The sequence below is a fragment of the Dioscorea cayenensis genome, chromosome 1 (genome assembly GCF_009730915.1).
Source record: "Dioscorea cayenensis subsp. rotundata cultivar TDr96_F1 chromosome 1, TDr96_F1_v2_PseudoChromosome.rev07_lg8_w22 25.fasta, whole genome shotgun sequence".
Lineage (NCBI taxonomy): Eukaryota > Viridiplantae > Streptophyta > Magnoliopsida > Dioscoreales > Dioscoreaceae > Dioscorea > Dioscorea cayenensis.
This window is the reverse complement of record NC_052471.1, coordinates 8,216,314-8,241,018: the sequence shown is the minus strand read 5'-3', so window position 1 is coordinate 8,241,018 and position 24,705 is coordinate 8,216,314. Positions and strand designations below refer to the sequence as shown.

Below are 24,705 nucleotides of genomic sequence, written 5' to 3'. Positions count from 1 at the left end.
CCAAGTACCCATTAGGGGGTTTAGCTCTCCATGGAGCTAGTTACAATCAATAATGAAATTGAATGTAAAAACAAGTAATCCATAGAAAACTACCTCGATAGTCATGACGATGGTCTTGTGGGGAAGCCTCATCTTCGCGAAAGGTCCCCTTGTTCAGCCTAGGACACACCTCACCGAATTGGTGCCGACGAAAGCTCTCCCAATAACCTTCTTCCAAGTGAAGTGCGATGTCAAAGCCGAAAAACCTCTCCGAAACCCTGCCAATACCTCTCAAAACCCTAGCCGCAGCCCCTCTTAAGTTTGAGAAAGAATGGAGAAAAGAATGCTGAAATCGGGGCTGAATCCTGGCTTAAATAGGGCTTGAATTGGGCATCCACATGCCCCTGTGGATTTGCCACACGGGTCTGTGGAATTTCCGCACGAGCGTGGATAATTTCCACACGCCCATGTAGATTCTCTGAAATTCACTTTTTCAGGCGGCTGTGAACAGTACTTGGTACAATACCATCCTGAAACACTCTTGAATCCATGTTTTCATCAAGGTAATGTCAACAGGCACACGTTCACGTCGTAGATCACTTCGCTTTTTTCAATAACCTGACTCATTGTTGAAGGTCTTGCTATCAATGTACAAGCTGGGATACTTGAATGTGACAGCCTTTGTGCCCCTCCAAACCATTGTATTAGCTTGAATACACTGAGGTTGGCACACATTCTTGCATCTTGAACCTGACTTATGTCTTCGCGTTTCACCCTTCTCAAGATTTCCTCCAAATAGTGCGTTCACGATCTAAATTGGCTTCTTTCTTTAACATTCGGCTTCACAACCCTATATGCATGGAAGTAACACAAATGCACAATTATTAGCACTAAAACCTGATGAAAGCAATGCTCAATATAAGGATAGAACACTTCACATTCTTATCACACAAGCACTTATCAAACTCCCCCACAGATAAGCTTTTGCTTATTCTTAAGCAAAACTTAAAACATTGAAGAATAGACGAGGGAAATATTGGAAGTGCTTGGCCTTAGGTTCACCAAAGCATACAGAGAGAGTATTCTACAAGTAAGGGAAATTTCAACATTAAATACGAAAAATCAATTCTCTAGCTAAAAACTTGAATAAAAAAGGACAACAAACCCGAAATTGTGTAAGTGTGTGTGCAAACTCACTCAAATCAACCCAAAGTATACTCTTAAATGTTATAAGTATAAAGGACTTATTTATCTACACAAAGTAACACAAATTAAAAAGGTGGTAGTAGCTTCACACATCCTCTAAGGTAGCCCTTTCGAGGTAGTAGCTCTTTCTACTGGGGTGATAGCTTTCACTCATCCTATGAGATACTCTTTCTCTCATTTGGGCATAACTAGTATCTGACTTATGAGAGTAGCTTCATATGTCATAGGTGGTAGCTCTTTCCACCCAACAAAGCACAAGAAAACAATAAAACTATTTTGTTCTTCTTTTTTTTTCAATTAACAAAAGAAACAACTATAACTAGTCCCTTAAACAACAAACTAGAGTTTCCAAAAGAGTTTAATGAGTGAGTAGTGCAACAAGTGTTAATCGGGCAAAAATTCGTAAAAATTCAAGCAAGAACTAGAGCATGAGAACATTCAATGTTAAAAAAGTCTCCTAAACTCATGAATACAATCATTGCAACTAAGGTGAACCACCATTGGCTATGTGAACATGTATGTCAATCAAATCTAATATAAAAGACATGTGCACTATGAAACTCCCCCTACATTTAAGTTGTACATTGTCCCCAATGTACACATTCAAACTCACTAATAATGTAAAACAATAAAGAAGATATGTGGGATAGGCAATCAAAACAATACTCCCATGACTCCTAGTGTTGCATTTGATTGAGCTAAATCCCTGGGACTGATGTTTCGACGGGTTGTGAAGCACACATGATCAAGTACAAAAGCACTTCGGTCGTGTCTATGGCTAGTTCTCAATTCCCATACTGACAAGACCATCTACACGCATACACGAGGAGGTTCAGTGAAGCTCAATAAAACAAAAACCACTCAAGCAAATACCAGGTAAAGCAATGAATACAACTTGAGACTACAAGATGAAAAATAAACCCAGAAGGAAAGTCCTTTCTGAGTATACAAGTCAAAAATGAGATGCAAAAGTAATAAAGATAATGAAAAATAAAGTAAAGTGTCAATGTCAGTAGCTGTTAGCTCTGCTGCTACTGGATAATTGAATGGTGCTGGTGGATTAGGTAATAGTGAGGCCGGAGGAGCTGGAGGTCGGCTAATCAATAACTGCTGTAACCTGTCAAAATGGGCCATCACATCGGTATACTGTGCTGACTGTATCGCTCGAATATCGGTGATCTCAGACCATAATACACTCACAACACTCTCGCGCCTCTCAATAAGATCATGAGCTTGAGGAGGAGTAAAAAAAGGCACCGAGCGCCAGAGTGTCTCCTGTGCTGCAAAGGGTGCTCCGGTCCCTAATTATGCAAATTGAGGCTTAGGATCATGTCGGGAATCCTCCGCTCCATCCTTTCCGCCCTCAGTGATCTCTGGGGTGGCCATAGCTATAATGTATGTTCTAGGCCCACATCTACGCACCAGCCCCATCATCCTAATCGTATCAACTCAAAGAGGGGAAGACACGACCGTCCTATCAGCATCTCTTATAGCATCTAGAAAACCTATCCCCAAGATCAGTCTAGTGATGTAAGGACCAACAAATAGTACTTCCACTCTTGTAAACTGGCCCTGATGCCTCAAAATGTCTGCTACTATGTGCCCCAGGTGAATCAGAACATTGCAGACTGATAAGTGCTTTTGTGATATGAATGCGAAGCATTCTTTCCTTATGTTGAGCATTATTTTTCTCGGGTTTTTACACTAATACGTCTATTTTTATGTTAATTTCATGCAGGTAGGGTTGTGAGGCCGAGCATGAAGGAAAGAAGCCAATGTGGATCACAATGCACTGATTTTGGAGGAAATCTTGCTAAAGTTCAAACGCGAAGATATAAGTCGGTTGCGAGATGCTAGAGTGTGTGCCAACCTCCCTGTATTTGATTTTGCACAAGCATTTGGAGGGGCACAAGGGCAGTCACACTCAAGCATTCCGACTTATGCACATAGAACAAGATCTCCATCAACTTATCCGTCATTGAAGAAGCAAAGCGATCCACGGCATAAACGTGTGCCCGTTTATGTTACCTCGATGACAAGTGGATTCGGGAGTATTTTTGGCCGAGAAAACAGTAATTCAGAGAATCCACACGGGCGTGTGGAAATTATACACGCCCGTGTGGAAATTCCACATGGCCGTGTGTAAAATCCACAAGCTCGTGTGGTCGCCCGATTCCAGCCCTATTTAAAGCCGATTCAACCCCGATTTCAGCATTCTTTTCTCCAACTTTTCCCCAACTTGAGAGAGGGCTTCGGCTAGGATTTTGAGCGGTATTGGGTAGGGTTTTGGAGAGGTTCTACGTCTCTAACATCGGGTGTCATTTGGAAGAAGGTTATTGGGAGAGCTTTCGTCGGCACCGATCCGGCGAAGTGTATCCTAGGCCGGACAAAGGATCCCTATGATGAGTAGAGGACTCTCCACAAGACCATCGACTACGATCATTGAGGGGGTTTTTTTCTATGGATTCATTGCTTTTTACATTCTATTTCTTTTGATTGTATTTAGCTCCATGGAGAGCTAAACCCTTAGTGGGTACTTGGGTATTTGTGAACCCCCGGGATGTATTTGTTTCATTGAATCTCTTTATTATGCTCTCAATAAATTGATGTTTATTACGAGTTCCAACCTTGAATGCTTGATTGTATGAACATTTCCCCAAGAGTGACACTAGGGGTTGAGAGTTCTCGTTGGTAACCTTGTGAGTGAGTGACACACCACGAGCGCTAGGACAAAGCTAGGTTAGAGAGGGTTGAGAGGGTGAGTCGAGAGTGCATGGAGCATCCCCTTTCCCCTCTGACGTGATAGATTCTACCTCCGTTCCTCAAGTTCTTTACAGCCATAATAGAGTGAATGGTCTAAGGGATGACCCTCCGCTGGTGCTTAGTTGCGAGTGCAACGGAGTGAAGCGTTGAGGTGATCTTAGTATCTAGGGCATAATCATGGTTAGGGACCTTCCACCTGGACCAACGGGTTAGGTCTATAATTAGTAAAAAGATTTATCACTTGGAATCCCTAGAGCTCATTGCAACTCTATGCAAGTGCGAGGTGTTGAGATTGTTCGATTTCTCCTCCGGGACATGTATAGAGTTAGTCATAGTAGATCTTAGATTTGGGACTATCTAATGAACAATTTTCACGACTCACTATTGCATTGATTAGGAAGCATAATAGAGGGTTCTTGCACTTGAAGTGATCATCCTAGGCGGAGCATTATCCGAGTACCCTATCTTTATCGATTGTCTTACCTTCTCCTTTACTCGTGCTCTCTTACTTGTTGAATTTACTTGTGAGAATTGAATTATTGTCACAGTTATCACTATTGATTTTTCGCATACCTAAGAAGCGGATTAAGTGTTTTTATTCCCTACTCCCTGTGGATTCGATACCCGCTCATCCGGGATTATTACTTTGACAAACCCGTGCACTTGCGGGATATACGCAAGGGGACCTTGTCACATACCATGGAGTATAAATAGAGTAAGTCCTGGCTGCTTAAAACAGCTGTGTTGTCACATCGACCAGACACAGACCTGCTAAGGACCGAGTGTAAGTATCTGTAGCTCAACCAAGATAGGCTGGTGGCCTTGGACACTCCCGGTTCATACTGCCCATATCCACACAAAACGCGGTACGCTTGCTGCGGAGTCGACGCTCCTGGGAAATCCGTTGGTAAGCATCCATACTCCTTTGTACCTATATAACTCTCGTCGTACAAGCCCATACGAATCGAGAACTCAGTGACACTCATGCAAAATGGATGTGCGAATGGTCATAACTATATAGCATCCACGGTGTCCAAACTCCTATATGACTGATCAAACTGGAAAGATGCCAACACCTCTAGCGTCAACGCGTGGAAAGTTGGCTCTTAAATCGTCAACAATCTTCTCCAGCTTCCCACTGGTAACATCTCATCAATCCCATCGGCTGGCTCATCACCCTGCCAAATCTCTCTTAGCACACTCAAATCCACAACGCAAGACTGACCACAACTGAGTACCGATAATCTCTCAAATCAAGCCTGATGCTCGGGATTCAAGAATTCCATGTGTATTGGCTCAAGTGGAGTCTCCCTGGGATGCTTAACTTCTTGCATCTTCGAATGAGGTGCCATATCTGCAAAAAATTGACGAGAAAATGATCAATGAAGCTTTGGAAATAATACTGCATAATTCTATACGCTCATATGGAAATTCCACATGCTTGTGTGTATCTGTGGGCCGTGAAAATCGCATGGCTGCATGTCAATACTCCCAAAAACACACCTTAAAACCACATCTAAACTCTTTCTAAACATGCATAAACAATTATAGAGTGGAAATTGCTGCAACTGAACACTTTTAATACAATAAAAATAAGAATTGATGAATAAGAGAGAGACCAAAAGGTTTACCGATGAAATGGATATGAAAACTTCGAATTCGATGTGGAAATTGAATGGAAATCCCTCTTAAAAAAATGGTGAGAGGTCGGGAAATTAATCAAGAGTGTTTTTTTGAGTGTCTAGAGGGGTAGTAGATGAAAGAATCAACAAGTTTTTAAAGGAAAATCGTGTTTCTTGGAATTCTACACATCCACACGAGCGTGCGGAAATTACCCACGCCCGTGCGCCCGACCCACAAGGGCAGACACATGCCCCTGTGGCTTCTCTGTCCAATCAAGAAAAACTCTAAGTGTTCCCCACGCCCGTCCAAAAATTTTCCTCCGGCGTGGATTCTTACTGGGCAGTTCACAGGGGTAGACGGACATAACTGTGTATTCTCGGGATGGAGGAGAAGCTCTCTGCAGAGATCCAGACGGGCGTGCGGAAGTTACTCACGTCTGTGTGTTTTTGGGAGAGTCATCCACAGGGGCGAGTCCAAGGCCCTGTGTTTTCTCGGGATAAATTTATAAGTCTCTACAGGAAAATGCACGCCCGTGCAGAAATTCCACACGGACATGGACTGTCACAAGGTCGTTCACAGGGGCAAGTCAACACCCCTGTGCCCTCTCTGGGTAAGCTCTGAACGAAAATGTACACCCGTGCAGAAATTCCACACGGGTATGTGTATTCTCTGAACACTTTGAAAACACTGCAGGCTCTGCAGAAAATTCCTGAACATATAAATAAACTCAAAGCCTGCCTTACAAAGCAATTTACCCAGAGAAAACACTGAAAATAAGCTCAAACGACCAAAATTCTCCGCCAAAACACAATAAAGCATAAGATGACTTCAAAAATCCATAAGAAAAAACATGGCAAAAGCATTTAACAATCAAGACACCAACACTCAAGCTTATTCATGCAAACACTAAACTAATAACTAAGAAAACAGTAAAAACTTGGGTTGCCTCCCAAGAAGAGCTTGTTTAACGTCACTAAGCTTGACGTACTTTGTCTTACCTTATGGGGGCTCATAGATAAAGGTTTTCCTCTTACCCATAACTTGAAAGCACGATGAGCAAAGTCTCTTGAGGGCAGAGGGGGAGTTATCAGGCTTGGTAGCACTTAACATGGGTTCATCCACCTTATTCGGTTCTTGCGCATCTCCAATAGCCTTGGACCATTTATTGTGGCGTCTCTTCGCCCTCTTCATCTTTCGGAGCACTTTCTTCATAATCCCCGGAGTAGATGGTACTTCTTCGTTTAGACTAAGCATTGGCACTTATTTATTCTCCACCACTTGGTCTAGCAACCCTCGTATGGGTCCGGATTGAACATTTCCTACATATATTCATCAATTATCTCATCAGTAGTGTTAAGAAAGTAGAGAGTATCATCAAAGTCAAGAGAATGTCCCATGGCTTCGGCGAGGCGGTATGTGAGCTTATCATCTCCAATCCTCAGTGTCAACTCCCTACCGTCCATGTCGATCAATGCCTTGGAAGTGCACAAGAATGGCCTCTCGAGTATCAAATGAATATCCACATCCTCATCGACATCTAACACTATGAAATCTATAGAAAATATATACTTGTTAACTTTGACATGCAAATCTTTAATGATGCCCCTCGGATGTCTCACTATTCGGTCCGCCAATTGCAATGTCATCCGAGTAGACCTAGGCTCTCCCAAGCCTAGCTTCTGAATGAAGAAATATGGCATGACGTTGATATTGTCCCCTGAGTCTGCCAATGCTATTTCTTCACCCAAGTTGCCAATGTTGCACGGAATGATGAAGCTTCCTGGGTCTTTTTTCTTGTTCGGCATATTCTTTTGCAAGACTGCTGAGCAAGAAGCATCTAGAATCACGGAGGCACTCTCCTCCAATTTCCTTTTGTTGACCAACAAATCTTTCAAGAACTTAGCATACCTCGACATTTGGGATAATGTCTCAACAAAGGGAATGCTTATATGTAGTTGCCTAAATAAACCCAGAAACTTCTTCTATTGCTGGTCCACTTGGTCATTCTTCAATCTAGAGGGATAAGGGATTCTTGGTTTGTAAGGTGGGGGTACCAACTCCTTCTCCTTGGTTGCTCCCTTCTTAACCTCTACGACCTCTGGTGTTTCAACAATGGTCTTCTCACTTGGAAGCTTACCTTCAACCTCACGACCACTTCTCAAAGTAATCACCTTCACATGCTCTCGTAGATTAGTCTCAGTATTGCTTGGCAAGCTTCCTTGTGGTCTTTCCGATAGAAACTTCACAATTTGTCCCACTTGATTTTCTAGGTTGTGCAATGAAGTGGTGTGGTTGCGAAGTGTCGCCTCGACCGATTGGAACCGTGTATCCAATGATTGCACAAATCTAGTCAAGGTTTTGTCTAAGTCGGTCATTCGGGTTTCCAAGCCGGACACTCTATTTTCCATGTTTGGGGCTTGTTGTTGTTGGAAACCCGGTGGTGCCATGGCCTCTGGTTGTCCTTGGTTGCTCCACAAAAAGTTAGGATGATTCTTCCAACCCTGATTATAGGTGTTGCTATATTGATTACCTTGGTTCCTCATTGTATTACCCACAAAGTCAACTTTCTCTACCGAGATACATCACCAATAGATATTGGACAATCAGAGGGAACATGTCCTCCATCACACCTGGTGCAAGTAGTCACGGCCGCCACTCTATTCGAAGTTAGAAGGTCTAACTTCTTACTTAATAATTCTACTTGGGCTGCCAAAGAAGTGACTGCATCTATTTCATGGAGTCTGGCAACCTTCTTCCTTTCCTGCGGATTTCACTGATAATTGTTCATGGCCATGTCTTCTACTAGCTGTCGGGCTTCTTCCAGGGTTTTACTCCCCATTGTACCTCATGTGGCAGTATCTAACAATTGCCTTATACTCAGATTTAACCCATTATAGAAAGTCTGAATAATCATCCATTTGGGAAATCCGTGTTGTGGGCACCTCCACAAAAGATCCTTGAAATGCTCCCATGTCTCAAACAATGATTCCAATTCCATCTGCATGAACGACGATATCTCATCGAGAAGCTTGGCAGACTTCCCCGGAGGAAAGTATCTAGCAAGAAAAGCTTCGACCATCTCATTCCAAGTCATGATGGATGCTTTAGGCAAGGAATAAAGCCACTTCTTGGATCTTCCCTTGAGAGAAAATCTGAAAGCCCTCAATCTAATAGCATTATCTAATACACCATTAATCTTCAGCATATCACAAACTTCCAAGAAGTTATCTATGTGGTTGTTTGGATCCTCATCGGCCAACCATTGAGCTGCACTGACTACTGAATCATCTGGATGAATGTTGGTTTCAGCTCAAATATCAGAGCTATAATCGGGGGTCGCACAATACTAGATTGTGTCCCCAATACTAACGGTCTGGCATAATTAGATAATTTTCACTATTGTTTATTCCGCTCAGACATGTTGCCATATCCTTCAACTTCCACTTCAGCTAGATTTGACGGTTCTTGCACAGCTTCTTTCCCTTTTCTTCGTAGTGTATATTCAATTTTCGGATCTCCTTGAATTAATATCGAAGGATTCCCTCGGGTCATAACCTGGAGCTGCAACCAAAAAGAAAAGAAAAGTCAGAATGATGATAGAATAGGATAAATGTGAAATAGAATGAATGAACGAATGACTAAGAACAAAGTACAAAGTATCTCTAAATGCCTACTCCTTGGCAACGGTGCCAAAAACTTGACAACGGCACTTGTGTATGTCCCGCAATTGCACAGGTTTGTCGAGTAATAAAATCCCAGGTGAGTGGGTATCATATCCACAGGAAGTAGGGAATTAAAATACTTAAATTGTTTCTTAACAAAATGAAGATGAATAATATTTGTGTTGATAAGATGTAATGCAAACAATAGTAAAAGAAATAAGAGTGGAAAGCACAAGTAAGTGAGAGATAAGGCAATTGAAATAAATGGGGTACATGGATATTTTTCCGTCTAGGACAATTGTTTCAAGTGCAAAACAGACTATTATGCCTCCTAACTAATGCATTAATGAGTCATGGAAATCCTTCAATACATTGTCTGAAATCTAAGGTCAACCGTGACTAACTGTATACCATTTCCCGGAGGAGAAATTGAACAATCTCAACACCTCGCACTTGGATAGAATCGCATGGAGTTTTAGGGATTCCAAGTGATAAACCCTCTTCCTAGAAATAGATCTAACCCTTTAGTCCAGGTGAGAGGTCCCTAGTTACAACTAAGACCTAGGTGCTAAAATCACTTCAACGCTTCACTACGTTGCCTCTGCAACTAAGCCCCAGCGGAAGGTCATCCCTTATCCCATTCACTCTACTATGACCACAAAGAACTCAAGCAAATAGAGGTAGGATAAATCACACTGGAGGAGAAAGGGGTTGCTCCGCTACCTCTCGACTCACCCTCTCAACCCTCTCCAATCTAGCTTTGTCTAACTCTCGTGGGGAATCACTCACTCACAAGGGTTACCAAGGTGAACTCTCAATCCTAGGGTCACTCTAAGGGAGGATTCAATCAAACAAGTATTCAAGATTGGAACTTAAATAAAACATCAATTAATAAAAGCATAATTGAAGGTTTAATGAAACAAATATATCCTAGGGTTCCCAAATCCAAGTACCCACTAGGGGGTTTAGCTCTCCATGGAGCTAGTTACAATCAATAATGAAATTAAATATAAAAACAAGTAATCCATAGAAAATCCCCTCGATAGTCATGACGATGGTCTTGTGGAGAAGCCTCGTCTCCTCCAAATATCCCCTTGTTCGGCCTAGGACACACCTCGCTGAATTGGTGCTAACAAAAGCTCTCCCAATAACCTTCTTCCAAGTAGAGCACGATGTTGAAGCCGAAAAACCTCTCCGAAAACCCTGCCAATACCTCTCAAAACCGTAGCCGTAGCCCCTCTCAAGTTTGGGAAAGAATGGAGAAAAGAATGCTAAAATCGGGGCTGAATTGCAGCTTAAATAAGGCTAGAATTGGGCATCCACATGCTCTGTGGATTTGCCATACGGGCCAATGGAATTGCCACACAGGCATTGATAATTTCCACACGCCCGTGTGGATTCTCTAAAATTCTCTTTTTCAGCTGGCTGTGAACAGTACCTACTAAAATACCGGCCTGAAATGCTCCCGAATCCATGTTTTCATCGAGGTAACGTCAACGGGCACATGTTCACGTCGTAGATCGCTTTGCTTTTTTTCAATAACCAGCCTCATTGGTGAAGATCTTGCTATCAATGCACAAGCCGGGATACTGGAATGTCACTGCCTTTGTGCCCTTCCAAACCATTGTGCTAGCTTGAATACACTGAGGTTAGCACACATTCTTGCATCTTGAACCTGACATATGTCTTCGCGTTTGACCCTTCTAAAGATTTTCTCCAAATAGTGCGTTCATGATCTATATTGGCTTCTTTCTTTAACATTCGGCTTCACAACCCTATATGCATGAAAGTAACACAAATACACAAGTATTAGTGCTAAAACCTGATAAAAATAATGCTCTTTATAAGGAAAGAACACTTTGCATTCTTATCACACAAGCACTTATCAATGGTCATTTATACGGCCTTGACGAAAAAAGTGGATTCTGGAGCATTCTGGTGAAGAAAAAAGGTTTTCGAAATCTACACTGCCATATGGAAATTCCACACGCCCATGTCGATACCCGATTCCAGCCCTATAAATACCGCTTTGAGCATTTTTTTTTTATCTATTATCCTATTTTTTGCCCATCTTTGGAGGTGCTCCCAGCTAGGGTTTAGAAAGGCTTTTGCTAGGTTTTTGGAGCGTTCCTATGGCATTCGACATGAAGTTCCTTTGAAGGAGAACTATTGGGGGGCTTTCATCGGCATCGATTCGGCAAGGTGTGTCCTAGGTTTGCTAAGGGAACCTTTGGAGAAAATGAGGAGGCTTCACAAGACCATCGATACGGACTACAAGGGGTTTTTATCTATGGATTGCATGCATTTACTTTCAATTTCATTGTTGATTATGTATTGTTCCATGGAGAGCTAAACCCCTAGTGTGTGCTTGGCCTTGTAAACCGAATTATGATTTTCTTTAATTGACTCTTATTATGTTTCTTTAATTGATGTTTTTAATTGAGTTTCAACCTTCAATGCTTGTTGAATTGATTTTCCCTTAGAGTGACACTATAGTTGAGAATCTATCTTGGTAATCCTTGTGGATGAGTGACACTCCATTAGGATTACATAAAGCAAGGTTAGAGAGGGTTGAGAGGATGAGTCAAAAGATACCGGAATGTCCCCTTTCCCTTCCGATGTGATTTATCCTACCTCCACGTTCCAAGAGTTCTTTACGGTCGTGATAGAGTGAAGTGCTAAGAGACAAACACCACTAGGGCTTAGTTGCGCGAGAAACAGAGTCAAGTGTTAAAGTAATCCTTAGTGCTGAGACTTAATCGTGAATAGGGGTCTTTCGCCTGTACCAAAGGGTTAGATCTATATTAGAGAATAGGGTTTATCACTTGGAATCCCTAGAGCTTTAAGCAACCCTTCAAAGTGTGACGCATCGAGATTATCCTTTTTTGCCGTGGCATAGTGAAAGGGTTAGTCATGGTTGACCTTAGATTTGGGACCTTGTCTTTGGATTTTCATGATAGGTATAATAATTAGTCTTGCACTTGAAAAAATAGTCCTAAGGTGAGCAATGTTTGGGTACCCCACCTTCATATTGATTATCTCTCTTTATTCCTATTGCATTCTTTTCTCTTTTATTTATTTTATTTGCATTGATATTGTTCACTCAAAGCACGAATTGGTTCACTTGATAGCTAAATAGCATCAATTCTTGCTTTTTGACAACTATTCCTTTTGGATACGACTACCCACTCACCTGGGTACTTTATTATTTCGATAACCCGTGCACTTATGGTACACACACGTAATGGGTGTGTCAAGTTTTTGGCATTGTTGCCAAGGAATATGCATTTTGGAAGCATTTGCACTTTGATATTTTAGCTATTCATCACTTTGTCTATTTCACACTTTCTTATTCTTCCATCTTTCTGATTTGTTTTTTTTTTCTTTGTTTTCATCTCCAAGTTATGACTCGAGGCAACCCTTTGACATTGGTTGAAGGTGATCTAAAAATTGGAAGAAGAACTCATATATAGGGAAAGGAACCTGTACAAGAACAGAGAAATCAAGATGAGATAGAAGTTGAAAGTTTTGATAATATGGCAGAATAACATGAGTAGCAGAGGATACTCATAGATTACACAAGACCAGTAGTTCTTGGTATGCAGTCTAGTTTGTGTGGCCACTGATTACAGCTCAGAGTTTTGAGCTCAAGCCAGGCTTCATCTAGATGTTACTGTAGTCACCACAGTTTAATGGTTTAGTCAATGAGTATCCGAACAACCACATTGAGAATTTCTTGGAAGTGTGTGACATGCTCAAGATTAATCGAGTCACGAATGATGCTATCAAGTTGAGAGCCTTCCTATTTTCCTTGAAAGGGAGAGTAAAGCAATGGCTACATTCATTACCTAGAGCATCGATCACTACTTGGGAGGAGATAGTAGAAGCTTTTCTTGCCAAATATTTTCTTCCTAGAAAATCTGCAAAGCTCAAGAATAAAACATTCTCTTTTGCACAAATGGAATTGGAGTCACTTTTTGAGAAATGGAATAGGTTTGAGGATCTCCAGCGGAAATATCCTCAGCATGGGTTTCCCAAGTGAATGATTATCCATACTTTCTATAATGGTTTGAACCCAAGCACAAAGCAATTACTTGATGCTACAGCAAGAGGTACCTTAGGCAGTAAGACACCCAAAGAAGGTTGACAGCTTATTAAAGAGATAGCTATGAATAGTTATTAGTGGACCACACACGACAAGAAGAAGGTAGCAAGAATTCATGACATTCATGGGGTTACATCATTGACGGCCCAGGTTGAGTCCTTGAGTAAGAAGTTAGACACTCTAACTTCTCATAGATTGACAGTCGTGATGAGTTGTATTGGATGTGGGGGAGGACATGCTTCATCTGATTGCACGATTACTATTAGTGTACATCTTTAGTGGAATAGGTGGATTTTGTAGGCAATTCAATGAGATGTCAAGAAAATACATATAGAAACACCTACAATCTGGGGAGGAAGAGCCACCCAAACTTTTTTTGGAGTAATCAAGGGCAACAAAAGGCTATAGCACCACTGGGTTTGCAACAACATCAAGCCCCGAACATGGATAACAGAGTTTTAGGGTTGGAAAACTGGATGACGGATTTGGAGAAGGCTTTGACCAAGTTCATTCAATCTTTGGGTATGAGATTTCAATTAGATAAAGCCACACTTCGCAACCGCACCGGATCATTACACAACTTGGAGAATCAAGTTGGACAACTCACAAAGTCACTTTTGGAAAGACCTCAAGGAAGTTTGCCTAGCAACATGAAAACTAATCCAAGAAAACATGTGAAGATGATCACTTTGAGGAGTGGTCATGAGGTTGAGAGTAGGATCCTTATTGAGAAGATAACGGTTGAGTCACCCAGGGAAGTGGAGGTTAAGGAAAGAACTAAAGAGAAGGAGGTGGCATCCCCATCTTACAAGCCAAGAATCTCTTATCCTTTAAGATTGAAGAATGACCAAAATGATGAGTAATACAAGAAATTTTTGTGTTTATTCAAGCAGTTCCACATCAACATCCCATTTGTGGAGGCGTTGTCTCAAATACCTCGCTATTTAATGTTTCTCAAGGACATTTTGACCAACAAGAGGAAGTTAGAGGAAAGTGTATCTGTGATCTTAGATGCTTCATTCCTGGCGGGGTTGCAAAAGAATATGGCGAACAAGAAGAAAGACCCCGGTAGCTTTATCATTCCTTCCAACATTGGTAACTTGGGTGAAAAGAAGGCATTGGCGAACTCAGGGCTAGCATGAATGTCATGCCTTATGCATTCTTTCAGAAACTAGGCTTGGGAGAGCCTAGGCCCACTCAGATGACGCTTTAATTGGCCGATTGTTCAGTTAGACATCCGAGGGGCATCATTGAGGATGTACTTATGAAAGTTGATAAGTGTATCTTTCCTGCGGACTTTGTGGTATTAGATGTTAATGAGGATGTCGAGGTCCCATTGATACTTGGGAGGCCATTCTTGCTCACTTCCAAAGCTCTCATTGATATGGACGGTGGGAAGTTGACACTAAGAGTTGGAGATGACAAGTTGACATACCGCCTTGCAGAAGTAATGAGACATTCTATTGACTTTGATGATACTTTATATTTTCTTGACACTACTGATGAGTTGATTGATGATTATAGATAGGAAATGTTGTGTCCAGACCCATTGGAGGGGTGGCTAGATTAAGAGGTGGAGAATGAAGAAGTTTTATCACTTGGTCTAGAGGGCAAGGTGCAACCTACCCTGTTAGTCATGAAGAGGATGATCCAAAAGCGCAAGAGATCGAGGAGACGTCACAATGTTAGTGGGGATGAGCATTCATGGAGTAAGGGTGACAACTCCTTGTGTGTTAACAAATTCGATAAATCCCCCTCGACCTTGCAAAAACTATGTTCATCATGCTTTGAAGTTATAGGTAAGAGGGCAACATTCATTCATGAACCCCCATAAGGTAAGGACATGTACGTCAAGCTTAGTGACATTAAACAAGCATTTCTTAGGAGGCAACCTAAGTCTTTACTGCTTTTCTAGGTTTTAGTTTAGTACTTGCATGAATAAGAGGTTTAGTGTTGGTGATAAGTGTCTAAATGTATGTGTTTTAGTATATGTATTTTATACACATAACAAGTATTTTTGGTAGGAATTGATGCCCGTTTTGTGTTTAATCGAGTATAATTTGCTTCGCAGGGCATGGAGGAACCATGGAGAACACGAGGATATTATTTGGGGAAAAAAAGAGAAGAAAGCTTGGTCTCACAGTACTGTAGCGTATTTCACTGTAGAAGGAGTAATGTTGTAGAAGTACTACAGTAGATGTATTGTAGCTGAGCCATTCTAGTAGTCACTATAGCACCTGGAGAAGTTTCGTGCCAGAAAGTGTTCTAGTTCATATAGCCTCAATACAGACTAGGATTGACCCCGGGATTGAACTGTAGCACCTGGAGGCAAGATATTTGGCCTAAGCCATACGACCTCAATGACCCCCACATTGACCTCAGGATTGACCCCGGGATACATCGACTTGGGGGGTATAAAAGCACATTATGAGGGTAAAGCAAGGAGACTTCTTCTTGGCCTTTTGGGCAGCCGCCACCACACTTTCTTGAGGATTTCTGGCTATCTTCTGGCGATGATCCTTATGGGAAACGAGCACACATCATCACCAAGAGGGAGAGGAGCAAAGGAGAAGGAGTAGGAGTGAAGATCTAAGCCACCATTGCATCACCAATCGATGCTTCATCTATTCAAGGGGATTATGACCTAGAGGGTGTTTTCATTACTTATTTTATGTTTTTATCTTTATCGTATGTTGTATAAGTGCCCCATATCATGAGGGTTTAACTTATTGTTGTGTTTGGATTTGGATGAATCCTAGGGTTCATCTTGTGTAAGAACTTGGGATGTTGTTCTTCATTTAATTTGATGGTTGTTTGAGATTCAATCTTTCGTGCTTTGATGCTTAGAATTACATTTATGGAGAAATCTGTAATTCTATTATGAGTTTTATGTGTATATGTGACCTACTCATGCATACTAGATCTAGGAGAGATTGAAAGGGGATACTTGTGCCGTCGCACCGAGAGATCGGGTGTTGGTAGCCCTCCAATGTTAGGTTTAAGCTGAAGAAGAGTAGGTTTACTCCTATTAAAGATTTCCTTGAACTTAATGCAATCATAGGTGTGTTGATCTGGAAGAGATTCCGATTGGCATTCGTATGGGATTAGGGGTTAGTCACCGAGAGATTGGGGCTAATCTACTCACGAGGTCTCTAGGTCTCAACTATCATCAATGCATCTTTAAACCATCCTAGTTTGGGACTTAATGACAACCCAAGGTAGATTACTTGTCCGAACACTCCCTTCTCATGCTTGATACTCCCTTGTTTGTTTACATCTGTGTGCTAGTTACCCGGCAATAGAATTAGCTTAAGTTAATTTTTTTGTTTTATTTCTCTCCACTTATATTAAATTTTAGGCTAGATAATAGATGAAGAGTGAGTAATAATACTTTGTCCCGTGGAATATGACCCCTGTGTCACACACAGAGTATTACTTGGCGATCTCGTACACTTGCGGGGAAGCAATCAAGTTTTTGGCGCCGTTGCTGGGGACATTCAAGGGATATTAGGAAAGCTTGTAGTCTATTGCTCTAGCCATTTATCTTTTCTTTTGTAAATATTTGTCTTTCTATGTTTCTTTTACCCCTTTTGTGCATATTTATTAGTTTTCTTTGTTAGCTTATTGATTTTAGTTTGGTTTGTTGTCACAGGGCCATAGATTTTAGTTTGGTTTGCACTAGAGAAAAAGTTGGAAGAAATTTTTGCCATGAAAGAATGCCAAAGCAATCCACACCATAATAATTACAATCCATATTGGGGAGGGCATCAAAATTCTTGGACATATCATCATACTCAACAATGGGAATACCCTCACCAAGGATTGCTACAAGAACCGTCCTTTCAAGAACCACGGCATTACCACCCTCCAGTCATCTATAGTATGCAACTTAATTAATGGGGTTTCGATACACAGGATGTGTTTGCAAGATTCATGATGAATGCGGACGCTGAACTTGAAACCATGAATAAAACAATTTTTAATACCCAATAATCTATTCAAAGTATGGAAAAACAGATAGGAGAGCCTTCCAATATATTGACCGGGTTGCCATGAACTATGGAAGACTTATCTGAGAATGACATTAGAAAGGAAGAGAACAACGATGAAATTAAGGTGGAAGTTAATATTGAGGTGTTGGAGGTGGAAGAAGAAATTGATGTGGCATCAATACCTTTGGAGAAAATAATAGATGTTCCACCTCAAGTTGAAATTGAAGAAGACAAGGGGGAGGATGAGATCATGACCATGGAAAAATTTGAGGAAGTTGAAGAAACTCCATCGACCACATTTGAAGACACTACTTGCCTCAATATTGACCATTCCATCAAGCAATCAATAATTTTCAAGTTCAGAGACAAATTTTTGGGAATTGTATTTAAAGATGTGGGGAGGAAACCAAAGTCATGCTTGAACCCACCAATGTCAGGCTTGGACAATTCCCAGCCAAAAATATTTCATTATCGGCCCAAGCAAATGTTATGGGCATTATAAATTCATCACACCATGGTTAAAAAAAAATTGTGAATAGGATGTTAAAGCCACCAATTAATCCACCTATGCAAAGCTTGACAAGTTTTTAACGAAACTTGTTTCCTTGGAAGCACCAAAAACTCTTTTGGATAATTCAAGGAAACTTTCAAAAGGCGAGAAAGAAAATGTTGGTAGGAGGTTGAGGCCATCCAATGACCCACCCATGACGAACTTAAATAATTTTTGCCCGAACCGTTTTCCATGGAGGCCCAAGCAACTTTGTGGTGGGATACTCAAAGGAATTTTTGTCGGGACCAAAGAAGAAGCGGGGAGGAGGTTCAAACCATCTAAGGATCTGTCCACATTTAAATTGCACAATTCCTGGCCCAAGCTCTTTCCATGGAGGCCAAAAGGTAACTCATGCTTGGCCTTTAATTTGACACCACCCCAGAAGGTAATTCTTTTCTTTCATGGAAGTAGCTATGCTACATGTTGCCGGGATGAACACACCCTCTTCAAGCCTCCTTAAGGTAAGAAAGATGGGCATTGAGCTAATGATGTTAAACAAGTGCTTCTTGTGAGGCAAACCAATCTTCAATTTCTTCAATTTCCTCTTTTCATATTTTTAGTTAAGTGTAGATTGTCTTCTAGTTAAGTGTATTTGTGTTTCTTTTATGTTTTTGTTGTGTGAATAAGTCCATGAATGCATGCCTTGTGCATTTTTTCTCATCATCCTTTTTGTAGTTTAATCACTTATTTTCTTGAGAAACTCATGTTTTGATGATATTTCATGCATTAGATCGAGTTTTTAAACTTTCTTTCAAGTGTGGAGGTGTTCTAAATCCTTTCAAAGCCTTCCTTATTCACTTGGAGAAGCATTTTTTTTGCTCAAAATGTTTTCAGGGTGCATACGGCCTCAATGAGGGCCTCATTAGATCGAGTTAAGTATTAGCTTTTTGGCCACCTTTTCTCTCTCCTTTTTCTTCTTCATATTCTCCCGATTTGTTTCACTTCTTTCTCCTTCATTCGTTGGCCAAAAACTCTCATTTCTTCTCCTAGATCACCTCCTAACCTCTTTAAGACTTCGATCTAGTAGTTTACCTAAGGTTTAACTCTAGTTTTCTCAATATTTCGTCGGTAAGCTCTTTGATGCCCTAGTTTTATCTTCTTCATTTTTCTTGCATTCTTAGAGCTTATTTGTGGAATTTTTCCACTTATTTGGCTTGGTTTTGGTGGTGTGATTGTTGAGGATGAAGTCTCCTGATAAGTGCTTGTGTATTAGTAATATGAAGTATTCTTTTTTTACATTGAGCATTACTTTTCTCAGATTTTATCACCTATGTATGTGTATTTGTGTTCTTTTGTGCATGTACGGCTGTGGAGACAATAGTGGAAGAAAGGAACCAAAAGTAGTTTGTGGATGCCTATACCTCACGGGGGCTCATAGATAAAGGTTTCCCTCTTACCCATAACTTGAAAGCATGATGAACATAATCTTTTCAGGGTAGAGGAGGAGTTATCGTGTATGTTACCACATAAGGGTTTGTCACGCTCACTCTGTTCTTGTACATCAACATTAGCCTTGGGGTATTTCTTGTGGCGTATCCTTGCTAGCTGCATCTTTCAGAGCACCTTCTTCATGATCCCTGGGGTAGATGGTACCTTTTCCTCTAGACCAAGAATCAAGCTTCTTCATTTTCCACTCTTGGGTCTAGCACCTCTTTATATGGGTCTAGATTCATCATTTCCTGCACATATTCATCTTTTAGTTCATTGGTAGTGTCAAGAAAGTAAAGAGTATCATCAAAGTTAAGCGAATGTCGCATAGCTTCCGCGAGATGGTGTGTCAACTTGTCGTCACTGACAGGGTTCCCGCAAGTGCACGGAGTTGTCGAAGTAATAAATCCCTTGTGAGTGGGGTATCGTATCCATAGCGAAAAGGGAATAAAAATACTTAATTTGCTTCTTAACTATATGAAAGATGAAAAGTGATATGTGTGACAAGATTCAATTCTCAAATGTAAAACAACCCGAATGAGAGCAAACGTAAAGGAGAAGGTAAGGCAATCGATAAAGATGGGGTACAGATAAGTGCTTGTGTAATATGAATGCCAAGCATTCTTTCCTTATGCTGAGCATCACTTTTCTTGGGTTTTTACACTAATATGTGTGTTTTTATGTTACTTTTATACAGGTAGATTTGCGGGCCGAGTATGAAGGAAAGAAGCCAATGTGGATCATAATGCACCGATTTTGGAGGAAATCTTGCAAAGGTTCAAACGCGAAGACATAGGTCAGGTGTGAGATGCTAAAGTGTGTGCCAACCTCCTCGTATTTTAGTTAGCATAACCATTTGGAGGTGTACAAGGGCAGTCATACTCAAGCATTCCGACTTATGCACATAGAACAAGATTTCCACCAACTTATCCATCATTAAAGAAGCAAAGCGATCCATGACGTGAACGTGTGCCCGTTTGCATCACCTCGATGAAAGTATGGACTGGGGAAGTATTTTATGCCAAGTACTGTAGCAACACTGTTCACAGCCGCTTGAGAAAACAGGAATTCAGGGAATCCACACGGGCATTTGGAAATTTTACATGCCCGTGTGGAAATTCCACATGGGTGTGTGTAAAATCCATAGGCCCGTGTGATCACCCGATTCCAACCCTATTTAAAGCCGATTCAGCCCCAATTTCAGCATTCTCTTCTCCATCTTTTTCCCAACTTGAGAGAGGGTTTTAGCTAGGGTTTTGAGAGGTATTGGCTAAGGTTTTGGAGAGATTCTACGGCTCTGACATCGTCATTCCTTAGGAAGAAGGTTGGTAGGAGAGCTTCTGTCGAGGCGTATCCTATACCGGACGAGGGAATCCTTGGACGACGAGTAGAGGACTTTCCACAAGACCATCGACATGACTATCGAGGGGGTTTCTCTATGGATTCATTGCTTTTACATTCTATTTCTTTGATTGTACTTAGCTCCACGGAGAGCTAAACCCCTAGTGGGTACTTGGGTATTTGTGAACCCTAGGATGTATTTGTTTCATTGAATCTCTTTATTATGCTTTCAATTCATTGATGTTTGTTGTTAGTTCCAACCTTGAATGCTTGATTGTATGAACATTTTCCCTAGAGTGACACTATGGTTGAGAGTTTTTGTTGGTAACCTTGTGAGTGAGGGACACACCATGAGCGTTAGACAAAGCTAGGTTGGAGAGGGTTGAGAGGATGAGTCGAGAAGTACAGGAGCGTCCCCTTTCCCCTCTGACGTGATAGATTCTACCTCCGTTCCTTGAGTTTTTTGCGGCCATAATGGAGTGAATGGTCTAAGGGATGACCCTCCACTGGGGCTTAGTTGCGCATGCAACGGAGTGAAGCGTTGAGGTGATCTTAGTATCTAGGGCTTAATCGTGGTTAGGGACCTTCCACCTGGACCAAAGGGTTAGGTCTATAATTAGGAAGAGATTTATCACCTGGAATCCCTAGAGCTCATTGCAACTCTATTCGAGTACGAGGTTTAGAGGTTATCTAATCTCTCCTCCAAGACATGTATAGAGTTAGGCATAGTTGACCTTAGATTTGGGACTATGTATTTAAGGATTTCCATGACTCACCATTGCATTGATTAGGAAGCATAATAGAGAGTTCTTGCACTTGAAACGATTGTCCTGGGTGGAGCATTATCCGAGTAACCCATCTTTATCGATTGCCTTACATCCTCTTTTAATCGTGCTTTCTTACTTGTTGTTTTTACTTTTGAGAATTGAATTATTGTCACACTTATAACTACTGATCTTTCACATAGCTATGAAGCGGATTAAGTGCTTTTATTCCCTACTTCCTGTGGATTCGATACCCGCTCATCCGGGATTATTATTTCGACAAACCCGTGCACTTGCGGGATATACACAAGGGGACCTTGTCAGGTACCCGAGTATTGATCCACCTAGGAAAATTGTTTCAAGTATAAGAACTCTCTATTATGCTTCCTAACTAATGAAATGGTGAGTCAGTGACATCCTTTGATGCATGGCCCCGAATCTAGGGTTAACCAAGCCTAATCCTCTACATGTCCCAGAGGAGAGGTTGAACAATCTCTCAACCTCGCACTCGTAAGAAGGATTGCATTAAGCTCTGGGGATTCCAAGTGATAAATCTCTTCCTAATTATAGACCTAACCCTTGGTCCAAAAGAAAGGTCCCTAACCACAATTAAGCCCTAGATGCTAAAATCACCTCAACACTTCACTCCGTTGCACTCATAACTAAGCCCCAGCGGAGGGTCATCCCTTGGCTCATTCGCTCTATTATCACCACAAAGAACTCGAGGAACAGAGGTAGAATCTATCACACCGGAGGGTCATCTTGTGTGGCTCCTCTATTTTGCTCCTTCTTCGGCCGGCTGTGAACAGTGCCAGCTAAAGTGATTGTTGCAGTACGATCTGGAATTGCTTCTTTCACAACCCAACCTGCATGAAAGTACATAAATACCGATGTATTAGTGCTAAAACCTGACAAAAATAATGCTCATTACAAGGAAAGAACGCTTCACATTCTTATCGCACAAGCACTTATCAAACTACCCCACACTTAAGCTTTTGCTTGTCCTCAAGCAAAAGTTAAAACATTGTATGCATAGATAAAGAGACTATTGGAAGTGCTTGGCCTTGATTTCACCAAAACATGGAAAGAAAGCATTCTAACAGTAAAGGAAATTTCACCACTAAATACGAAAGAACCAATGCTCTTGCTAAAAACTTGAATTAAAAAGGATAACAAACCCGAAATCTTTTAAGTGTGTGAACTCACTCAACTCAACCCAAAGTATACTCCTCAAAGTTCTAGGTATAAGGGACTTATTTATCTACAAAGAGTACCAAACATTTCAAAAAAGGTAGTAGCTTCACACATCCTCTAAGGTAGCCCTTTTCCAAATCGGCCGCTAAGGTGGCTTTCACACTTTCGAAGTGGTAGCTCTTTCTACTGGGGTGGTAGCATTCACACATTCCATGACATAGCTCTTTTTCTCAATAGGGCATAGCTAGTATCCAACTTATGAGAGTAGCTTCATACATCATGGGTGGTAGCTCTTTTCACCCAACAAGCACAATCAAACGATAAAAACATTTTGTTCGTTCTTTGTTTTCCATTTTCCATTTTTTTTTAGAAAAGCAACATAAGAAACAAAACTTAAACTGGTCCCTTTAACCTTAGACTTGAGTTTCTAAAAGGGTTTAAAGAATGAGAAGTGCACAAAATGTTATTCGGGCAAAAATTCCTAAAAATTCAAGCAAGAACTAAAGCATGAGAACATTCAATGTTAAAAATTCTCCTAAACTCAAGAATACCTTCATTGCAACTAAGGTGAACCGCCATTGGCTATGTGAGCATATATATCAATCAAAATAGTGTAAAAGATATGTGCACTATAAAACTCCCCCTCCACACTTAAGTTGTACATTGACCTCAATGTACACATGCAAGCTCACTTATAATGTATATCAATCAAGTATAATTGTGGGAGAAGCAATCGAAACAATACTCCCCTAACTCCTAGTGTTGCATTTGGTGGACCTAAATCCTTGGGGGTGATGTTCCAATGGGTTGTGAGGCACACATGCCAAGTGCCGAAGCACCTTGGCCGTGTCTATGGCAAGTTCTCAATTCCCATGATGACAAGACCATCTGCACGCATACACGAGGTAGTTCAGTAGAGCTCAATAAAAGAAAAACAAAACTCGAGTATATATAAGATAGAGCAAGAAATACAACTTGAGACAACAAAACAAAAATAAGCTCAGAAGGAGAGTCCTTTCTGAGGATAACATGTCCAAAAATAAAATGCAAGTAGAAATAAAAGCAAGTCAAGTGTCGGAGCCACGCTCTGGCTCCTTTGCTACTGGTGCTGGATCAGAAGGTGTTGGTGGGTTCAATGATGGTGATGAAGGGGGCGTCTGGGAGGTGCGCGGTCGTAGTACAAAAGATGCAGCAACATCTCTCTAAAGGATCTGCTGTAAAACGTTGAAATGCGCCATGGACCCTATAAATTGTCCGGCTAGCGTCGCACGCACCTCTACTATTTCCGCTTATGCCTCAGCAATCTCTGTCTTTACTACCCCCATGACACTCTCGAGCCTCTCAAAATGATCATGTCCTAAAGATGGTGAGAACATACGTATCGGGGATGGGTCCTCTGTCACCGGAGGTGCGTCAGTCTCCATTGACATCGGCTGAGGCTCGGAGGCAGGCTGAGAAGCCTCTGGATCATCACCCTCATCCTCAGCTATCTATGGAGTCTTTAGAACCAAGGGATATATCCTCGTCCATACTCGGCGGATCATACCCATCAATCTCATCGTCTCCAGACTCAGGGCAGCAGGAGTACTCGTCCTCTTAGCCCCACGAATTACATCCAAGAGGCCCATGCCCATGACTAGTCTCGTAATGTAGGGGCCCGAGAAGATCGCTCCCAATCTGGCATAATGCCCCTGATGATGAATGTACTTTGCAAGGATGTGCCCCAAATGAATCGGTATGCGCTACACCATCAAATACAGATATAAAAGCTCCTGGCGGCTCAGAACACCTGTGATGTCACCACCACCATTCACCAACCTACTCATAATGGTGTGTAAATATCGGTAGGCAGGTCGGGAAAGGCACGTGGCCTTAGACACCCCCGACTCGTACTAACCCTGACCACACAGCACTCGGTAGGCTTTCTGAGGGGTCAAAGCTCCAGCATAATCAGTCGGTAGCTGAGAATACTTCTCAGTATCCGTGAATGCCTCCTCGTATAGCCCAAGCAAGACTGAGAACTGCATGATGTTCAAGCAGTGGTGATGTCCAAACGCCCTGAACTGGATGGCGTCCAAGCTATCGGATCTCTCATATG

General features: G+C 41.5%; 1 non-coding gene across 1 annotated transcript; it reads left to right on the top strand.

The window, feature by feature from the left end:
• The first annotated feature begins 8,495 nt into the window (after nt 1-8,495).
• LOC120268532 lies at nt 8,496-8,602 on the top strand. Its single transcript, XR_005538960.1, has one exon. It is a non-coding gene; the product is annotated as a small nucleolar RNA R71 (small nucleolar RNA).
• Nucleotides 8,603-24,705: the final 16,103 nt, after the last annotated feature.